The sequence below is a fragment of the Pinus tabuliformis genome, chromosome 6 (assembly GCF_031772625.1).
Source record: "Pinus tabuliformis cultivar Carrire ecotype Pingquan chromosome 6, CPIR1, whole genome shotgun sequence".
In the NCBI taxonomy this organism is placed as follows: domain Eukaryota; kingdom Viridiplantae; phylum Streptophyta; class Pinopsida; order Pinales; family Pinaceae; genus Pinus; species Pinus tabuliformis.
Window position 1 is genome coordinate 1857641791 of NC_142292.1, and position 10512 is coordinate 1857652302.

A 10512-nucleotide genomic window follows, 5' to 3' on the forward strand; every position below is an offset into this window, starting at 1 on the left:
TCTAATTTGTATTTGGGGCTTAGAATAGCATTATCACATCTCTCTATATGTGATTTGGGTACTGTGCAGATGTTTTCATTGGTGGAGTTGGCTAAGATATCTTAGTTCAACTCCATTACAGAGCTATTTTTATATGCTAAGACAGTTTTTTCCGTTATATATTCTTGCACATTTTGCACAAGAACTTTTTATACTCTTCAAATATTTCAAGAATGCTCAAGTGCCTTTTGTTGTGTACTGTTGGGGGAAATGCTAGTTGCGATGGTTGTTGCTTGTAATATATTATGGCTGGTTAAAACCTTCTCTGAAAATTCTAGCTACGTCTGAGGATTTATTTTAACTCTGAAATTGGTTTACATAGTTGATAACTGTGGCTATCAAGCCTGCCTGGGTATTCTTGTGGGTATGTTGTCTGTCAAACACATAAAGGTATCTCCATTTCATTATTTGGGCTCTCGATTGATTTCTGCATAAATATTCGCATTGTCTAAATCTAAAGTCGTTTCCATTCAACAGTCTACAGATTCTTCTTTAACTATAGTAAAATTGGGAGATGGAACGCTTCTCAAAGCTAAGGTAGCATCTTAAATCCAAACTTCTAACTCCCATTTGAAGTAGATATTAAAGCTTTATAAGATGGCACACTATTGAAAAGTTGACAATAATTAAATATGCTAGCTGGACATTGCATTTATATATGGGTGGCCATGTTAAGCTCATGTCATATATCCTGCTGCAATTTTTTTTTTTAATATATACATATACACAGCTATATAATTACCAACACATAGACGTGCTTTATAAGGTTGACGGTCTTGTATCATGTGTACATAATTGTCAACACATGAGTTATTCTCTATACAGTTGACAGGTCTGCAATTCCTATTCTTATGTACGCTCACATAATGGCTCACTTTAAAACTTGCATGAAACAAGTCCTATAGTTGTACAACTACCCAACCGATTGGACAGGACTGCGATGATTCCCACGCAGTTCTCCATGACTCGAACCTGTTAGCAATTGACACAATCTCCACCCGATGATTCATGTAATCCCCCAGGGCTATGAAATTAGCAATGCTGTGGTTTTTGTGTTGTTTGATACACATTGATTTGGGTTAACATTAATTGAGCATTAACTTGTCTATCCCACCCCGGGTATGTGGTGTGGGCAGTCTCTAGCTGCCACCTCGGGATCGTTCATGTATCGATGGCTACGAGACGAAAGAGGCGATCTTATGGCTGCCATGGATGCTTGCCAACTTACACTACGCTTGGCGCCGGGTTGTAGTCCCATTCTTCCGCGGGAAGACTTGGAACCTGTTTCGCCTCCTGCCTCAGCTATGGGCTTGACAATCTCAGCTCTATGGTTTGGTTGTAGAGAACATGTGCGCGAGGTTTCAGAACCTAATCCCACCACCAGAATTTATCGACCGGGTAATTATTTGACAGTTTCCTTTCCTAGTTCGTTGATTTACAATCGTTTGATTGTAGATAGACCCATCATATACAGGATAAGTATTTACAATTCTTTAACCACAGTGTTTTGCTCGCAGGCAGGTACCCCCACTCCTTCTGTCTGGGTTGCGGATGACATTGGACAGAGTGGTGAGCGGATAACCATCTTGGCTTCCACAGGTATGATGAAATTCCACTTGCTTTTGTTTGTAGGAATGGGATCTAGACCTGGTCTACATGCTATTGCACCTGATTGTGTCTACCGCTTGCCAGAGCTCATGGATAGGTGGCCCGGTTTCGGGTTCTGGTGAAGTTATCCCTGAGAGGGCTTCTGTTGTTTTAGTTAAATGAATATGAGGCTTCGTTTCTCGTGGTTTGCTTTCTCTGAGCCGCGCTGGCTGTGCATGCTGTTCTGATTGTTTACTTATACCAAGTCTCCCTGGAATTAACTTATGTCCCTGGGTGGCTTCTCCATTTTCATGGCCCGGCTTTTGATAATGTAATATGTATTGTGCGCTCCATTTATTTGTCTACTAGACTTTGAACTGAACATGGAAATTTTTGTTGAAATCTTGAACATGTATTATGGCTTCATTGAAATGATTTATCGCTCAGATTCTAGTTCTATTTGATTGTTTAGAGCTATTTTCGACTCCCTAAATTTGTGGCTCTGTACAACAGTCTATATATATATATATATATATATCTATATATATATATATATATATATATATATATATATATATATATATATATATATATATATATATATATATATATATATATATATATATATATATATATATATATAGATAGATATATATATATAGATATATCACGAGGGTTTTCGAGGGTTACGGCCCTGCCACTCACAACCACTGTAACCTATCTTCCGGTTACGATGTATCAGTGCGGTCGACACCCGAGACCCCCTGCCCATGAGTTCAACACTCTCCTAGACCCAGCGGTTTCTAATGTGGGTGCATGCAGTGTAAACCACAGAACTGGGACCTCACCCGTTCCTGGTAGTGGAGATTTCCCTTTTTCGTTTGGAGGAATTGTTCCACTGGAATTCCAGATTATTAAACATCACTTATTTTTTAGGTAGAATGTTTACTACTCGTCCTAATTTGCAGAGGATTTATCTTTTTGTTTTACTCCCCATTCCGGGGCTTATACTCTCAGAGTCCACAAATTTCCAATCCGACACGTCTCACAAGGGTTCCAATGCTCAAGCTGTCAAACCCAGGGCGGATTCCATGAAGGAATCAACTTGACTTTCTTTCCTTTTTTTGTTTTGGAAACCTTAGTGCTTAACTCCATTTTCGTTCGTGGCAAGGAGATTATAGCATTCTATGAAACTTGTACTTCTATTAATTATTGCACTAAATCTTGCATGACTCGTTTGCTAATGGTGTTTAACAAGGACGTTGTAACAGTTCTTTTCCCAACATAACCTCTACTATATAGTCCCCCTGTATTTAGGAATAGTCCAACAATAGTTGTCAACTACAACCGCTCGGTAGCGTCCATAGCACTCGCCCACCTTCGTGGAGGTTTCGGCTATCACTGCTACTATGATTTTTTTCTTAAAACAAACATTTATTAAAAAACAAGGGAATACATCCTATGTATGTTTTTTTTTTTAGTTATCACCACCTCGGTGGCAGCAGCAAGTTCTTGAGTTTTCTAACAGTAGTTGTTAATTCTATACAGTACATTTACCTTTTTCTAATGTCCTTACAGAATTACTTATAAATGTTTACTCACTTACCTGAACTGTTGTAACTTACAAGTACTCCAGAGTCAGGCCTCCTATGTTTCTCTCGCTTCCAATATGCTACCCAACCCAAAGAATCATCCTCCAGGACCAAAATCTCCCACCTAGTTCCCTTGCTGGACCACTGCCCTTAGCAAGTTGTTGCACCTTCGTGCGTGGCTATCTGGTCCTCACTAGATTTAGATTTTTTTGTTTGTGTGTTTCTTTCCCTCTGCTTATCCCTACAATGCAGAACCCCCTTCCTACCTCCTTTCCTCAGGAAAAAACCCCGTTAAGAAAGCAGTTAGGGTATATCAGGACACATGGCAACCACCTTCTTCGGAAGTTTCCAACTTTTCAAGAAACATTTTCTTTTTAAGAAAAAGAACCACAGGAAATATTATTAAATCAAACAGATAATAATAGTCAATTCAGTTTGCCAATTGCCACAGTAAAATCAAATATTTACATTTATCCCGGGGCATCACAACTTACGTGGTCTTGGAGGAAAGCATTTTCTGCTTTTTATTAATGCTGGCATGATTTAGATTTTATAGGAGTGTTCCGACATCAATTGTCAGTCCTCACTTTTATATATTTATCACTTATATTCATGCCAATGCTAGGTAACTTTGGCTTTGAAGGAAATAGTTCTATGTCATTTTATTGCTTAAGCATCACATTTTATCTGCTGTTGGTTTGACATGTTTAATGCTCGAGCAATATTTTCTGAAGTGTTGCTTGTCTTCATGTCTGTTGGAAGAAAACCACGTCAGGCATGGAATGCTGCATTGTGATGTTGGTAATTACTGATGTGAAAATGTGAATGCTAGACCGAGCGCTCCACACACACAGCTTGTTATTATTTAATTGGCAGAGTAAACCTACAGATTTACAGGGATGGCAAGTTTTTTTGGAACACAAAGTAAAACTTGGGCGTAAATTTAGTAATGAGTTGAATCCCCTCTTGCTAAACAAAGGTAATACTAGCATTTGCACCAGATGTTGCAAAGGAAACGTCGTAAGGCAAGAGATAACATATAACACTATGTAAGGCAATAGATAGCATATAATACTAATTAGCTAAGGCAATAGATAGCATATCACACTAATTAACACTTCTTTGACAATTGTTGAAAGACAAAAAAAAAGATCAACAAAAAGAAAGTACCATGCTATACACAATACATGCTTCTTAGCCTTACAAATCATGAGTCATATGTCATATAACACTAATTAATGCTTCTATCATATTACACTAATTAGTGCTTCTTTGACAACTGTTGAAAGACAAAAAAATAGATCAAGAAAAGGAAAGGACCATGCTATAATGAAAACAAATTAATGCTTCTTTGACAAGTGTTGAAAGAGAAAAAAAAGATCAAGAAAAGGCAAAGGACCATGCTATAATGAAAATAAAATAATGCTTCTTTGACAAGTGTTGAAAGAGAAAAAAAATATCAAGAAAAGGCAAAGACCATGCTATAATGAAATCTTACTGCAATACATGCTTGCTTAGCCTCACAAATCACGAGTCTTATGTCATATAACACTAATTTAATGCTTCTTTGTCACCTATTGAAAGACAAAAAACAAAGATCAAGAAAAGGCAAGGACCATGCCATAATGAAAAAAAAATAATGGTTCTTTGAGAAGTGTTGAAAGAGAAAAAAAAGACCAAGAAAAGGCAAAGACCATGCTATAATGAAATCTCACTGCAATACATGCTTCCTTAGCCTTAGAAATCATGAATCCTTAAGAAGGAAAAAGAATAATCAAAATTCTTTAACATATTATTTCTATTTTTGAAAATTAGTTAGAGAAGCATTTCCAGACCACCATAGTTTTTCTAGCTTAATGGGTCAAGTAGGTTGGTAGCTTGACATCTATTTTGACAAACTGAATCTTCCCATGTTGTTTTAGGAATAAGCTAATGCCCAGTTTCATTATGAAGCTCAAGAGAATTATTTCTTATCTTAGAAATGTTCATTTTCTTCTTAACACTAGTAAAGATAGATAAATAATTATAGTTTTCAAGATTATAGTTGATCAACTCCATATAATATCTTAGTTTCCCTTTTTCCCTTATCTCTTTATAGCTCCATAAATCCTAAATTTGGGAATCCAAGTGCCATTTGTAAGTTGAAATTGACTTTCTATAAGTCCAACTATGAAACTTATATAGTGCTCCTACATCATTATTTATATTTATAAATATTTTGATTTTTAATTGTATATTTATTAATTAAATTAATTAAATTTTTAATATTTATTAATTATACCTTTTATATAAATATATGGTTATCAATATGAATTTTTATTCCTTTTGTTTCTTTTAATGTGATGTGATTGTAAGTTTATTAATAAAAATGAGATTACAATATAACAATATGAATTGAATCCATATATTATTTATTATTAATATATTTTAATTCAATCAATATTATGTTTTATGAATATTTTTTATTATTATTTCACATAATACTTTATTTTATGGAGGGAAAAATGAAACTAAGTTATTATAAGGAGTTCATAAGTTAAATATTGAAAACAATAAAAAAAATTATGTGCCTTGGCTTATGTTAGGAAGAAAACAAACATTTCTAATATAAGAGTTAATTCTACTGAGCTTCGTAGTGAAACCATTTGTTGCCCAACTAAAAAAACACCATGGGAAGAAAGAGTGTAACTTGTGCCATATAAAGAGGGTTGAAGATGAAAATCACTTTCTCAAAACAACATGGGAAGAAAGAGTCTATGCTTGTGCCATACTAAGACGGGTGAAGATGAAAAGAAATTTTTCTTAGACTTATGAACTTCCATATCCATTCTAATTTTCAAAATATTTATCATATTACCAACGTTCTTGACTTCTTAATAAGTCTTGCTGAAAAAAAGTGTATACAATTCTTGGCCCTAATGTAAATACAATACTATCAAACTCCATTAACCTCTATTAGCAACTCTTCTTTCTTATATATTGATTACTAAATGCTACACTAAAAATAATATAATACATGTACTTATAAGCTTCATAAATACACTAATCTCCCAATCAGTACATTTTTTCCATTTTTATAACATTTTATCTATTTACCAATAAAATGGTCAATTGTCATTTCTTACATTTCATGCTACACTAAAAATAATATAATACATGTACTTATAAGCTTCATAAATACACTAATCTACCAATCAGTACATTTTTGCCATTTTTATAACATTTTATCTATTTACCAATAAAATGATTAATTGCCATTTCTTACATTTCTACTTATACATTTCATGTATTAATAGATTTTATTTTTGTTAAAGTTTGAGACATATCAAGTACATTAGATACATGGTTAACATAGTCAATTTAGGACAAAATCGACTCTATTCACCTTTATTGGATATGCCATAATAATTAGTCATGGCATGAACCTAGTTAATTTTTCTTTTATTTTCTTGGTAAAATTATAAACATAAATAGAACATAATATATGGTCATGGACCTACGAATATTTACCATTACAAATTCATTAATTCAATGCATTTAATATTTTATACAGCTGCGTTTTTATGACTTGATTCCACTGGTTTATGAGGTTGTACCGCTGCGCATATATGACATGACTCCACTGTTTGAAGCAATTCAACCTAAACCGTTGGATTATATGGTAATCATATGCGCATTGAGGCTTGTGGATTTCATTGTCCTTTAGTCATTCGGTTAAGTGCATTTGATTTTGGATAACTCTGATGTTACATTAATTGCCTGCACCTTCCACTGTATGTGGCATGGGCGGACCTGACTAGCCCCAGCTGCCGCCTTAGAATTCCTCTTGTATTGATGGTATTGAGGCATGTTGAGTGATCCAACGGCCAGAGTTGGTTCCTTCAACTTTCACTACCCTTGGCGCTGTATCGAGGTCTCATTCTTCCATTAGTGCTCATGACTCCTGCTTGGTCTTCTGCTGCCTACCGTGGTCTCATTCTAGCTTCGAACCAGCTTCAAAAGGCGCTCGAAGTGCCAATCCTTATCCTCACTACCAGAGTTGGCATTCTGGGTAAGTTAGCTGCTGGTTAGTTTTCCTGTTTTTGTTTTTCTTTCTTGCAACCTTGTTTTAACCTTTCTCCATAGCAGACTAAGCTCTTCTTTAAGGAAATCTTTGAATACTTAATCTATTTGTGGTGGTTTTCTCGTAGGTACACCTTGCTCTCATTTTCGAGTTTGCTACCAGATGGGAGTGGTGCCTTCGAGGAACAGAGATGACTCCGAGGTTTTCCACTGGGTATGAGGGTTTCCGCCCTGGTTTGTCTTACAACATGTTGTAGTTTTTTCTTGTTTTCTTCGCGGAAGGAGATGGTTCACCCTTCTTGCGTAGTCTAGCCATCCTCTTGGGCAAATGTTCATATTTTCGAAAATGTTTAAGTGTATGCTTATGAAGAGGCACTGACCCTCTGGCTTCGGTCCGGAGGCCTGAATCATGTCTTTTGTTTTTTTTTAAGAAGTTTATTAAATTTGAGGGGATTTCACCTCTAATATTTTGAGCCACACTCGCAAACTTTGTAATTGTAATAGCTACCTTCTGTAAGTCCATTCTCTGTTTTAATTTTGGCACTAAAAGACATTTATGCTTTTAATCTTGTTAATGGTAATAAAATGGTTGATTTTGTATTATCTTGAGTTACACTTCCTGGGTTATGTTCCATAGAGAACGTTTTCTAAACTTATGTGATGCTTCCATACGTTGTTGGCTTATTGACTATTATTTTCTTTATGTCCTTCTGGTTATTCGATTCTGCAGAGGGTTTGGTTTGGTAAATCATCTCGCTTGCCGGACAATATACTTATTCGCTATTTCTTGATGCGCTTTTAGCTGGAATTGTCTCTGTTGATATTTGTTGGGTTTGATTACAGTTGGGGTTTGGTTACAGTTGGGGTTTGGAAGCTCGTCCACCTGGAAACGGGGTCGAACCATGTTTTTCTTTAAATAATTTAAACGTGTAATCCCTTTGAGTTTAATTCTGTTACATCGAGCAACAGGGTTTATGCCTGAGTCCTCACATTCAGGGTCTTGGACTTGCCTATGGTTGCGTACATTCCTTTGAAAGAAATAGCTTAATTCTCTGTTGCAGAGTCATGACCAGAACTTGGTCTTTAGGAAAATATTTCCCTATTCCACCACAGTCTGACCCTACTTTTTTTTAATAAGAACATAGTCTAATTTATTTCTGAATCATGTTTTTTTTTTTTTAAGAAGCTTGTTAAATTTGAGGGGATTTGACCTCTAATATTTTGAGCCACACTGGCCAACTCTGTAATTGTAATAGCTACCTTCTGTAAGTCCATTCTCTGTTTTAATTTTGGCACTGAAAGACATTTACCGACATATTCAACATCTCCATCGAGCTGAAGGCAAGCCAGGAAACGCTATCAGAAAGAAGGATTAACGAACCATTCTAGTCTGTAGCAGGTGGACCCTGTAGCGTAAGCGGCACAGGCCTGTCTGGGATTTCAGGAATATCACCCTCCCCCTCCAACATCTTCACGGCTTCCACCATTCGAGGTCTGAATGCCACCATAACATGTGAGCACAAAATACCCACCAAAATGAACCTCTACATCACGTCCTCCTCCGTGCTCGAACGGATACTCTGGTCTACTATTTCACTAGTCATGCCATTTTTCACTAGGGCCATTGCCCAATCCGCGATGAGATAATTGGGGGCCGACTGAGCAGTGGTGTCAAGAGCCTTTCTGCCGCTCATAATCTCCAACAACAGAACCCCGAAGCTGTACACATCGCTTTTGTCTGTAAGTTGGCCATAGAGAGCGTATTCGGGGGCCAAGTAGCCGTGCGTCCCTGCTACTTTTGTCGTCAGATGGGATTCTCCTACTTCAATCATAATCCTCGCCAGACCAAAATCGGCCACATGGGCATTCATTTCCTCATCCAGCAGAATGTTAGTGGGTTTGATGTCTCTGTGATAAACTGTAGGCTCGACGCCATTGTGTAGATAAGCCAGTCCACAGGACAATGTTCATCCGTTGTGGCTAGCTCAAAGATTGGGCATTGGACTTTTCTCCAAAGAGAGGCTCATACAAGTTTCCATTGGACATGTAATCATATATCAAAAACTGCTGGTGCCCTTCCTTCTTGTCACTGGCCACGCAGCAGCCCCTCAAAACGACCAGATTCGGTTGCCTGACGGTGTTGATGATCTCCACTTCGTTGAGGAATTCAGAATCCCCTTCCGGTGTGCAGTTTATGAATCTCTTCACAGCAATCCGATGACCATCGGGAAGAATTCCCTTGTACACCATGGCATGTGCTTACTTCGAACCAGAGCTCTATTGAGGTTGTTGAAAGGCGCTCAAAGTGCTAATCCTTGTCCTCACTGCCAAAGTTGGCATTCCGGGTAAGTTAGCTGCTGGTTAGTTTTCCTGTTTTTGTTTTTCTTTCCTGCAACCATGTTTTAACCTTTCTCCATAGCAGACTAATCTCTTCTCTAAGGAAATCTTCGAATACTTAATCTATTTGTGGTGGTTTGCTCGTAGGTACACCTTGCTCTCACTTTTGAGTTTGCTACCAGATGGGAGCGGTGCCTTCGAGGAATAGAGATGACTCAGAGGTTTTCCACCGGGTATGAGGGTTTCCACCCTCGTTTGTCTTACAACATGTTGTAGTTTTTTCTTGTTTTCTTCGCGGAAGGAGATGGTTCAACCTTCCTGCGTAGTCTAGTCATCCTCTTGGGCAAATGTTCATATTTTGGAAAATGTTTAAGTGTATGCTTATGAAGAGGCACTGACCCTCTGGCTTCGGTCTGGAGGCCTGAATCATGTCTTTTGTTTCTTTTTTTAAGAAGCTTGTTAAATTTGAGGGGATTTCACCTCTGATATTTTGAGCCACACTGGCCAACTTTGTAATTGTAATAGCTACCTTCTGTAAGTCCATTCTCTGTTTTAATTTTGGCACTAAAAGACATTTACGCTCTTAAGCTTGTTAATGTGTAATAAAATGGTCGATTTTGTATTATCTTGAGTTACTCTTCCCGGGCTATGTTCCGCGGAGAACGTTTTCTAAACTTATGTGATGCTGCCATACGTTGCTGGCTTATCGACTATTATTTTCTTTATGTCCTTCTGGTTATGCTATTCTGCAGAGGGTTTGGTTTGGTAAATCATCTTGGTTACCAGACAATATACTTATTTGCTATTTCTTGATGCGCTTTTAGCTGGAATTATCTTCGTTGATATTTGTTGGGTTTGATTATAGTTTGGGTTTGGAAGCTCGTCCACCTGGAAA

The 10512-nt window shown here is 37.1% G+C and overlaps 1 pseudogene; it reads right to left on the bottom strand.

Annotated features, from left to right (window-relative positions):
- Window positions 1-8665: 8665 nt before the first annotated feature.
- LOC149266484 (putative receptor-like protein kinase At1g11050) lies at window positions 8666-9530 on the bottom strand (annotated as a pseudogene).
- Window positions 9531-10512: the final 982 nt, after the last annotated feature.